Here is a 10,946-nt window from a genome sequence, read left to right on the forward strand (position 1 = left end):
GAGCCCCAAACACAAGATGATTAAACTCTCACAGACCCGCTGGTTATCTCGAGGTCAAGTGATATCCAGAGTTTTGGAGCAGTGGGATGCCCTCCTGCTGTTCTTTCAGACAGAGTCTGCTTCAGATGAAGATGGAGCATCTCAAATATATAAGACAATGTCAAGGAAGGGCACTAAACACATGCTTTTGTTCCTGAATTATATCCTAGGAAAAGTGGATAGAATGAACAAAGAGTTTCAGGCTGAGTCCTTCAGGCTCAGCAGCCTGTACTCCTCAATCTCTGACGAGTATCGAAACATCCTAAGTATGTTTCTTAAAAATGAGGTGCTTGAATCACGAAAACTATCAGACATTAATCCTCACAACTCCTCACTGTACCTTGGTGTAGATGACGTAAATGTTGGCGGAAGATGCAGTGCTTTGCTACTGAAAGAACCGCTTGGTGAATCAAAGAGAAAGTTTCTTGCTGACTGTCGGGGATTTCTAGTGGAACTATGTGCTCAAATAAGAAAGAGATTTCCTTTGGACGAAAATGGTGTCCTGGCCCTACTTCATATCATTGACCCAAAAGTTGCATTATCTCCACAACGAAAACCGAAATTTGTCGCAAAATTAGCTGTTCACTTCCCTACACTCGTGAATGAAGCAAACTTGGATGATTTACAAGATGAATGGGAGTCTCTGTTGTGGTTCAAGGGTAGCCTCCAAAGCTTGAACCAGTCACCAACTTCTTTCTGGCAAGAGCTACTCCAAGTAAAGGATGCGAACAATAAAACAAAATGTCCTAATCTTGTTGTATTCATGAGAGATCTCTTGGCACTACCACATTCATTTGCTTCAGTCGAACGAATGTTTTCTAAAATCAACTTAATAAAGACGAAGCAGTCAAATAGCCTCTTATCCAACACTGTGGCAAACAGAATGCTTGCGAAACAGGCCATCGCTAGACAGGAGGTATCTTGTTATGACTGGAAGCCATCAAAAATACTGCTTAGCGACTTGAAAACTGGAAAATACCATCGGCTCTACAAGGATATGTGGTCAAAAGTAGAGATGTACCGATGCATCGGTATCGGTATCGGAATCGGCGGTATCGGCCCATTTTTTGGGTATCGGTATCGGTATCGGCTTATTTTATGCCGATACTTCCGATACCTAAAAGGAATTTACTACTTAGTGATATATTCGATATAAGATATTGATGATACCAAATTAATATAATACGGCGTATTAAGTTTCCGTGGTGATTACCGTATGTCATAGAATACTGTTTTCTGTGGTAATAAGCCACAACCTCTAAATTGGACGTGTATGAAACGCGTATAGGCTGAACTCCGGCATCCTGTCACACGGTCGGTCATGAGTCACCACGCATTCTCACTGTCTCAGTCAGACGCTGCTCCTCCACCCACACAAAGTTCACACAGGTGAAAAGCTTATGTTTTTTAACTATAATCTAAGAATGTCAAACTTCAGATATTGAGAATCCAACAAAATGATTTGGTATATATATATATATATATATATATATATATATATATATATATATATATATATATATATATATATATATATATATATATATATATATATATATATATCCAGGGTTGCCAGGTTTTCTGGCTAAAAAGATGCCAAGTTATGGAAAAAAATATGCCAAAAAATGCCAAACTCATTTTTAATATGCCAAAAAATATGCCAAACTTTTATCTATTTTCATGGCTTTACATGTGTTACATGATGAGTAACTAAAATCCTATTAAAATATAACTGAACGTTATAAGCCACTGTAGCCAATACAAATAGCTAATCTCACATGATACATCACTGATGTATCATGTGAGATTAGCTATTAAGGTATCTGTTTAATTCAAGTGATGTAACATCACTTGAATTCCACAGATACCTTAATAAACCACCATCGGCTGAAACATATTATATTGTAGTCTTGTAGACTGGACTCAGTTTCTGAAAAATGTTTGTAATGTGTTAAATAAATATATCCTTTAAAATAAATATATCCTTTATATAAACATTTCCTTGAAATACAAAAAAAAAAAAAAAAAAAAGTTTCTGAAAAATCTCTAATTCACAGATTACAGAATAAATATATCCTTTAAAATAAATATATCTTTTATATAAATATTTCCTTGAAAATATATCCTTTGGTTAGATACCAAGATTACCAACTCTGCTGGGGCTCTAAATATATTCAAATGCATCATCGGATTCACAAATGTTTGCTGAACTGGCCATTAGAATGTATTCATTCATATTACAAAGGCGTTAAACAAACCTCCATCACTCTACATGGCCAACATATACATCAATAGAACCGTAATTCCTTCAGCAGTACGTATAGATAACTTACCTGAACGCAGCGTCAGCTGAGACTGTTATTGTTTTAATGTTCTCTTACTTCCACCGTGCAAAGAGTACGGTGTATATTTTAGGAGTCACCATAGAAAAAACTGACTTGCAACTTTATGCTAGTAAAAGAATGGTCTTTGCTTCAAAGTAACAGTTTCATATCAAGGGGGAAAAAAACGCCAAAAAATATGCCAAATTCTGAAAATGCCAAACAATAAATTTTCCTGCCAAACACAATAAAAATATGCCAAAAAGGCAGAATTTGGCGCAAAAAACGCCAACCTGGCAACCCTGTTTTGTTTACATTTCAATATTCCTCATACTGGTGTCAATTTGATTGTCATGCAGGTTAACCGCATTAAAGCGAGTAAACGACTGGGTCATTTTGTCATCCTGAATACTACATTCGCCCAGCGGCGACTACAGTTAACGACAACGGTCTGCTGTGTGCTGGAGAAGAGAGGCGGGGATCCCGAGGTCTGGGCGCAACATCTGCTTGGTGACATGGTGTGACGCCGGAAGCACTCCGCTACCCAGGGAGTGGACAGAAGACAGGAGTGACTGCCCGACAGCCAGGCTGAGTAGTGGAGGAGTGCGTGTGTGTGTGTATGTACGTTTTGCCATCCGGCGAGCGGGGCTTCAGGCAGCCAGGGAGCCTCGCACACTGTTGAGCCCGTGACGCCGGCCGGCAAAGCAATGAGTGTGTGCGTATGTGCGTTCCACGGTCGAACGTCCTCGCCTCCTGAGGGCGTGCGAGAGGTTGTAATCTTGCTGGTACCCGGCTGCCCGCATGGGAGAGAAGGGAAATGCTCTACTGTTCGTACAGGTGTACAGGTGTTACGAGGCTCACAGCAGCTAAAGCTGTGTTACGCGCAGCGCAGACTGGAATCATAATCGAATTTGTGCTAGTGGTGATAGGTACAGGTGTGTTACGTGGCTCACAGCAGCTAGAGCTGTGCTAAGCGGGGTGCAGTCTGGAATCATAATCACATTTGTGACAGTACAGGTGTGTTGTAGAGCTGTGCTAAGCGCGGCGCAGCCTGGAATAGTAATCGAGTTTATGATAGTGGTGATAGGGTATCGTGTAGGTGTACAGGTGTGCCACGTGGGCCAAAGCAGCTGGCAGTTGGAGCTGTGTTAACAGCGGCATGTCATGGAATCATAATTGAATGTGTGGTAGCAGTGAAAGAGCATGCTGAATTAACAATTATTAGGAAGCACGTATGATCGTAGTGAAGGGACACAGTCGTTTGTTTAGTGCAGGTGTACAGGTGTCAAGCGCGACACATTCTGTGCGTCGTTGTTATAGGGCAATTTGGTTAGCAATTATTAGGAAATAAGTACATAATAGTGAAGGGAACCAGTCGTTTGCTTGTGCAGCTGTACAGGTATCACGTTAATGGTTCGCGGGAGCAAAGGCTGTGGTAACCGTAGCAAGTTCGAGTGTTCATTATCAAGTTTGTAGGGCGAGCTGATTGCTAACTAGTAAGAAACAGGTACAGCACAGCATAATGTCAGACCCTGGAAACATAAACAGTGACATGAGGGAGGAGGAGGTTGTCCCTCATGCCGAAAACAGTGACAGTTTGTTGGAGCTAGCTGATACACATGACACGGCAGATGATGCAGAATCTGTAACAGATGGTTTCCCATCGGAGATTTGTGGTGTGAAAGGCTTAGTAAAGGCAAACGAAAACTTGGATATAACACTCACGACGGAAATGACACCCACTATGAGTGAACTCCCTCGAACTATGGGAAAGCTGCTGAAACTCATGGGGAATGTTGCTGACTCTCTGAAAGAAATTAATCGCGGACGCAGCAGAACAAAGAAGCGCTGCAACTTTTCTCGGGCCTCAAGCAATGAGGACACAAATACTGAGTGGTCATTAGGTGACAAAGATACGCAAAGAGCGCAATATAAAAGACCTAGAACATCCTCTAGCATGAACAAAATTGTCAAAGGAAACTCGATAAGCGAGAACAGAAACAATGGACGGACCTCTGGCAGCTAGGACAGAAACGTGAGTTGGACCTCGGTCGGCGAGGACGGAAATATGAGACAGGCCTCGATCAGCGAGGATGGAAACACAAACCGTGCTTCGACTAGCGAAGACAAATCCACTTCGATTAGTGGAGAAAGAAACCCTCAGCGTGCCTCGTATAGCGAGGACAGACATACCAGACGGACCTCGAGCCGCGAGGACAGAAGCGCTTCGTCAAGTGAAGACGAACTTGAAGATGAGTCTTCGAGTGATGAGACTCAGACACTGGACAAGGGTGGGAAGCACATTAAACACTTGAGAACAAGGAGTGAACATGGAGTCCACCACGGCAAACTAACAGATCAGAAACATTTCCGGAAGGGGCATGGCTCGAATGATGCTTTACTTGAGACAGTACGGCTGATGCATGCCACACTCCCTAAGCTTCAAGCAGGGAGTGTTAAGAATTACTGGACCTTTAAGAGACAGTTCGAAGAATTTTATCTGGACTCAACCGTCTCAGACACGCACAAGCTCAATCGACTCTTTACTAGTTGTTCTGAGGAAGTGCAAGAGATGATAGAGCACTGTATGGCTTTACCGGCAAACCGAGGCCTTGAGGTGGCTTTAAAGATCCTGGATGAGAGGTTTGGGGATGAGAGAATGTATATGAACCAGGCAAGAGAAGCAGTAATGAGAGGCCCAGTGATCGGGGAAAATGACTTTCAAGCCCTTTCCACATTGTGTGGACGTCTGACTTCTTATATCTCTTTTGCAGAAAATTTGGGCAAATTACATGAGGTAGATAATACACCAACAATAAGGGATATTCTGATGCGACTTGCCGAACCAATACAAGCGCGATGGACGGCCTGATGGACGGGGAAAAGGAGCAAACGCACTCAGCACATCAAGGATCTGCTCAGTTTCTTGACAAATGAAACAAAGAGAATGGAAAATGCACTTATGCTAAAGGAACAGCATGGTATAACAACAAAGGGACTATGGGGAACAGAAAGGGAGACTCAACAAAAAAACAACATGCACCCAAGGGAATGCTGCTACAGCTAATGTGAAGCGGGAACAAAGGCATCATATTAGGCAACAGGTTCGAGAAACATCCATGGCTACTCACACTGAGTCACACACAGGTTATGGGGGAAGCAAAGTAAGAAACGACATATGCCGCCTCTGTGGTGACAATCATGGTCTACCGGCCTGTTCAACATTTCGCCTCCTGCCTGTGGAACACCGTAGGCGAGTTGTGAAGGCACAAGGAAGGTGTTTCATCTGTCTTAAGAACTCTCACCTGGCGAAGAATTGCAAGGCTAGGTATTGTGATATAAACGATTGCAATGGAAAACACTCTCGGTGGCTCCATAGCCCAGCTCCTGTGGATCAGTCCCGAGGGAACCATGAACAACATGAAGAAAGCACAAATCTGATTCTGAAAGGTGAAGAACACAGAGAATGACTCGAGCAAGTGAGTTGGGTCGCACATATAGCAGAAAGAAGAGCAAAGGTGGCTCTACCTATCGTGCCAGTGGTTCTCACGTCTGACAAAGATACCAAAGGAAGGATAGAAGTTTATGCACTGCTAGATTCCGGCAGTACACGCTCCTTCTGCTCAAGGAAAATAGTACAACAACTGAAATTACAAGAAAGAAAGGAAAGGACCGTCATCTCTACTTTAATGCAAACTGAGCAGCGGGAATCCACCTATGTTACTCTTATGGTAACTGGCCTACACAGTAGGAGAACGAGCGCTATAAAGCTGACACGGGTTAGTGTCATTGAATCTTTTCCTAATAGTCTGACAGATTCAAGAGCTGAACCCATTCTTGCAGCCCACTGGTCTCATTTACAGGACTTGACGTATCTACAGAGACACGAAAAACATAAAGGACAGTTAACAGTGGAACTGTTAATTGGACAGGACTCTCCTGCGGCATTGACACCACTAGAAATCAGGAGAGGCCGAGATGGAGACCCATTTGCACTTAGAACCAGGTTAGGGTGGGCAATAAATGGCCCACTAGAGCTGACAGAACAAAGAGTTATGAACTTCAGTACTTTTGTAAAAGAGACGACTACAGCTGGTCTCCAAGAGCCCATATCAGAAGAAACAATAAGACAATTCTGGGAGGTAGATGACAGTGAAGATCCAGAAAAAACAGGGCTTTCAGTTGAGGACCAACGTGTCTTGACTTTATGGAAGGCTGAACAAGTCAAGATTGGAAACCATCACCAATTACCAATACCTTTCCGAGAAGATGAACCGTCCATGCCAGACAACATGCAAATGGTCCTCAGACGTCTCATGAGTTTGTTTACATTTCAATATTCCTCATACTGGTGTCAATTTGATTGTCATACAGGTTAACCGCATTAAAGCGAGTAAACGACTGGGTCATTTTGTCATCCTGAATACTACATTCGCCCAGCGGCGACTACAGCAATACACTAGAAATTTAGAATAAACTAAACTTTTTTCTATTTGATTGAAAAGATTAGGTGAAAGCTCATTTTTCTGAATTGGTCTACTAATGTGTAATGAATTAATATCAAAGGATGTCAGATTTAATTAAAGAGAAACATACACAACAAAATGAGTCTTGCTAATATTTTGTGTCTGTTTTATAATTTTAATAATTTTAAAAATATTTTTGATCGCCAAAATATCGTCAATAAAATTAATAATGAAAATGCATAAGACCAAATGGTCGCTAAAGGAGTAAGAAGTAAGAATTTAAAATAACTGACAAGAATCAGAAGACTGAGAAGATATTCATTCCAATTACTGAGTAATTTACCTTAGCAAATGGCTTCAAAAAGCTTCTAGAATTGCTCCTAATTTCACAAACGTTCTCAGAAGCACTTACAGCATCCCCCAAAACAAAGCCTCGCATCTGATAACGCTCGCCGTCCACCAACTTATCCTGGTGTCCAGTGCAGTAATCACTATAAGTAGTAGTATGGGTATCGGTGGTATCGTTATCGGTAGTAGTATCGGTATCGGCCCAATTAGGTGGTATCGGTATCGGTATCGGAATCGGCCAAAATTTTGGTATTGGTACATCTCTACTCAAAAGTGAAAATGGCAACTCTGCATTCACCTGACCCTGATGATGACGACAGTGTTGAGGAACCCCCACTTCAGGTGTATGCATATTAAGGTAAGAAAGAGTTTGTATTTTGAGTTTTAATATATAAACGGCCATATATAACAATTTTACACATCTTGGGTGGTTTTTTTTTTTAGTTCATCTTGGAGTATTTTACCGATGATTCTTGGCTTTTTATGGAATCAAGAGTGGCAGCACTGGAATCAACGTGTTCTGCTTATTTGACAGTTCACCTGTAGCTGTCCCAAGTTCCAACTTCCTAAAGCTGTTCGTATTTCTTGTTTTGCCTCGAGGCACTGTTTTTAGACTTCAGGATCCTCTTCTTTTCTTACTTTATATCCCTCATAGCTTCCTCGTTCATAACCTTCCGTTCCCTACACCTGCTTTAATTCTCTCTTTTTTTATTTCGATGTATCTCACTCATGAGTCCTGCCCTTTCCCACCCGTCTCGTCTCCAGCCTCTTGTAGGGCACCGCTCAGGTGTGGAGGGAGTCAAGTATCAACGTGGAGATGTAAGGGCAAAACTAAACCATTTGCCTGCGATAGTTCAACATTATGGAGCAGTAAATTAAGACAACTAACGACTGCAGCTTCTTCAACTGTGGGAGCATACCTGCTGCACTCTCGTACGTATACTGCCTGTCAGTGCTTGTCGAATGCATTTCCGATCAGAGTAGACAAGTGGGAACTTAAGTGTCACACGTTAATTCACACAGTTCCATCCACCACACATACATCCTCAGCAGAATACAACTAAATCACTGAATCAGTTCACACCAAGGATGTATAACAGGAGTTGCCATGACGTTGTATAAGTGAGACCAACTGTCCCTATACCTATACTACCATCTCTGTATGTGTGTGATCTTATAATTATTTTTCTTTTTGTTTTAATTTGTGTATGCGTGTTCTGTCTGTCTGTCTGTCTGTTTCTCTGAATCCCGTCAAACCAAGAATCAATAAAAGAATTAAGACGTAAAGCTCAGAGGAAAGAACGTTGATCTGTCTGTCTCTGAAGGGAGTGAGGCGCCAGCAGTCAGCAGATCCATCAGCAGAGGGGAGAAATAGGAGAGGGAAGCTACAACCGGGCTCTCAAAATAGATTTTTAGAATTGCCTGATTAGATAGATGATGAAAATTATCTTAGATTCAAAGACTTTACCTCAGATTTCATTATATATATATATATATATATATATATATATATATATATATATATATATATATATATATATATATATATATATAGATAGATAGATAGATAGATAGATAGATAGATAGATAGATAGATAGATAGATAGATAGATAGATAAATAGATTTACGCCACCACCATCCTTCACTGCTGTCCCCCCCCACACACGGTAAGGCAGAGGAGGCCGAGGGAGAGCGCACGCAACACTTATACACCTGCGTGGGCCATACGGAGGCACGGTGCAGGATGTAATCCCAGGTCCTCCTGTAGACTGCCAGTGAGGAAACGCTCTCGTCTTAGCTCCTGGATGGCGTGTTGTGCCCCCGTCGCCTTAGCTGTATCCTCACGGTGGGGCGGGGCAGGCAGTCTGCAGCCTCGATCGTCTCTGGCAATGCCCCTAGCTAGAAGACAGTGCTGACTAGCAGAGCCAAGACTTTAGCGATATAATGCTTTCCCTTAAGCATTTAGATCTTTAGCGAGGATGGTAATTAAAACTAGACATCCTTAGCTATCCTCTCTGCGTAGTTCATTAAGCAAACTAAAGTCGTAAGCGGTATTTTCTAGTCCCTTATAGCTATTTCAGAGGCGATAAGGATAATTGAAAATCAGCCTTCTCCAAGATCCATTTATTGAAAATCCAAATCGTGATATACTCAGCGGGACCAAACACCCGCAACTTCTATACATAAGGTGCCAATCTGCACCTCCTCACTCTCTCAAACAACAATTTCACCTACGGCACCCAGCCATAAATTTATTTCTTAGCAATACATTTTACAAAGTATGAGGAATCACGGAAGTTAACAAAAATAAATATATAATTATGGCTGCAAGAAAAAAGAAATGTCCCCCCTCCACAACCCCATTCTCTCGCTTACAGGTTCCATCACCGGGGATGGGGGTTTAATCCAAACACCTTACGTAACAATATATTAGAAATAACAATGGTCCTAAAACTTAACCCTGTGGCATCCCAGTAATTACTTGATACCACTCGGAATTAAATCCGTTTATTACTATATCCTCTGTTGCCTATCGCCTAACCACGCTATAATCCAGCCTAATATTTTTTCCCTCTATCCAGTGTGCCCTAACCTCTCTCAAGAGCCTCTGATTTGGTACCTTGTTAAATGCTTGACTGAAATCTAAGTATAGGATGCCGTAATTATCACCCTTATCTGCAGCCTCATAAACTTAACTATAAAACTCAACAAGTCTGTGTAAGGCATGACTTTTCCTTCGTAAAGCCATGTTGTGAGCGATTTATCAAACCATGTTTGTCTAGGAGCTCCCTAATCTTTTTCACTATTATAGATTCTAATAATTTGCCCACAATATGACGCTACGATCAATAATAACAATGGCTCCCTAATAAAAAGAAATTTTAAAACAAATGCAAAAAATAACGTTGCATTTGAAGCAACTGTAAATATTGGAAAATAAAGCGCTCAAAATCTTTAAAAAAAAAAAAAATACACATTATACGGGGGCATAAACAGTATTTTTGGTGTGAAGTGATGAAAAAATGACATCAGGTACTACAGTTACTTCAGAATTACCTTTGAGGTTCTTAAATTACCTCAGAATTACCTAAAAAAAATCTCATTACCACAGAATTACTTTAAAAGTGGTGATATTACACTAAACTGAGGTAATTGCCTAAAAAAAACGAAAGCCCTGGCCACACTCGCTTACCATTTAGCGGTTTCATATTGTTAGATTAGCTCTTATGTTTACAAGTCTGCTCTCCATTTAAGTTTTGTTTGTTCTATTTTTAATTTCGCCTTCTCTCCACGTCAGTCTCTGTCAAGTCTTCTCTTCTACACTGTTCTTTCTCGCTTTATAATCACAGTATATATCTTGTTTTCATTACTTTTTGTTGTTTTCTTATCTCCACCCCAATTCCTTGTCTCCACCTTTTATCTATATTATGTCGTTCTCCACCCTTCCTTCTCAGCCATCCGAGATATTCATATTTCAATGTAACTGATTACTCCACTTATTAACAAAACTAATATATATATATATATATATATATATATATATATATATATATATATATATATATATATAAAGCCTCGATCACACAGCTATTGAAATACCTAGATCTAGCCATACGGCTAAATTGACCGCCCATTTGCGCTGAACCAACAGTTAAATAAATCCCACTACTTTGGCAGAAGAAGAAATAGAAAAAAAAAAAAAAAAAAACCGGCAGCCACACTTGACTTATCTTACTGTAATCAGATATATCACATTCTGGTCAGGTTCTT

At 40.9% G+C, this 10,946-nt stretch overlaps 1 protein-coding gene across 1 annotated transcript in view; it reads left to right on the forward strand.

Annotated features, from left to right (window-relative positions):
• Positions 1-10,789: 10,789 nt before the first annotated feature.
• LOC123520732 overlaps positions 10,790-10,946 on the forward strand; it is a 7,671-nt gene continuing 7,514 nt past the window's right edge. The window contains exon 1 of the mRNA XM_045283290.1: positions 10,790-10,946. This exon is cut by the window's right edge and continues 204 nt beyond it. The gene's annotated coding sequence lies outside the window, so the exon portion shown is untranslated.

Source organism: Portunus trituberculatus, chromosome 47 (assembly GCF_017591435.1).
Source record: "Portunus trituberculatus isolate SZX2019 chromosome 47, ASM1759143v1, whole genome shotgun sequence".
Lineage (NCBI taxonomy): Eukaryota > Metazoa > Arthropoda > Malacostraca > Decapoda > Portunidae > Portunus > Portunus trituberculatus.